At 39.4% G+C, this 1,149-nt stretch overlaps 1 long non-coding RNA gene across 1 annotated transcript in view; it reads right to left on the bottom strand.

The window, feature by feature from the left end:
* LOC101847729 overlaps positions 1–1,149 on the bottom strand; it is a gene marked incomplete in the record, with an annotated part of 55,058 nt that overhangs the window by 20,283 nt on the left and 33,626 nt on the right.

Genomic DNA, 1,149 nt, shown 5'->3' on the forward strand with positions numbered 1-1,149 from the left:
ATATTGTCAAACCTGCTGTAACGACCAACAGTCCAAGACAATCACCTGCACAACTGACCACTTCCCACATTCCCCTTTCGTCTTTCTATGTAATAATGGTACTGGCAAAGGAGACTGCCTGTCTAACACAACCACTTTCCTCCTAGACAATGGATGGCCGTTTTGGACAACGTTTACTTATACTTGTATTCTTTTCCTCCGCGTTAAAATTTCCTTTTCAGCCAAGACATTAATTTGATGATTATGTGCTCAAAAAGAAAGATCTACCGTCTTTGAAATATAATAGTTACACACTCCCCACCCCACCAAAGAAAAAGCACGAGGAAAAAATGAATAAATGGTCATGCCACAATATATTCGCTGCTCTTTCTGTGAGAAGACAACTGAGAAGACAGTATAGCTTACCCTGAAACAGTTCTTATCTACCGCCATCAGAGGTTGGATTACCTATAGTATACTCAGTTTGTACCTTGTTAGACGGATGAGCATGCAAATCGGTATGCAAATACTAATACACGAGGGTGTCTATGGTGAATATTCTATAATAATTTGAATAGTAATTTTCTTTCACTGAAACCGTCTCACTGGTTATTTTTGTCACTTATTGCCTTTGTTTTTTGTTCTTTTATATACCTTTATGTCTTTCCTTCTTTTCTTCTTCTTATTTTGTTTTGTTCAAAAAGTATATTGTTAGCCTATTGAACAATGATAATGGCATGGGGAAAACTAAGAACCCTTAATTGATTTGCATACAAAGAGGCCTTCATTGGTTGACTTGCATGGGGCTAAGATATTGTTAACACAATTCGCATTCATAATGTACAGTTCGTGTAAATTTGTTATGAAACCGGTAACATCACGTTAAAAATAAAAATATGGATTCTTGATCACTTCTAGGGCAGCTTTCTAGGTAGCTTTGCAGTGATACCTCTGCTGCCCGTTGACCCTTCTATCTCCAATTGATGTAGGTTCGAACCGACGAGATGTCATTTGACCGGGAAGGTGTGGCCAGGATGGTTTCATGCTTGTGTGAGACTGAATGTGAGTGTGAGTGTGAGTGTGGGTGTGAGAGTGAGTGTGAGTGTGAGTGTGGGTATGTGTGTGTGTTTGTGTGTGTGTGTGTGTGTGAGTGTGAGTGTGAGTGTGGGT

This window comes from Aplysia californica, unplaced genomic scaffold (genome assembly GCF_000002075.1).
Source record: "Aplysia californica isolate F4 #8 unplaced genomic scaffold, AplCal3.0 scaffold00212, whole genome shotgun sequence".
In the NCBI taxonomy this organism is placed as follows: Eukaryota; Metazoa; Mollusca; class Gastropoda; order Aplysiida; family Aplysiidae; genus Aplysia; species Aplysia californica.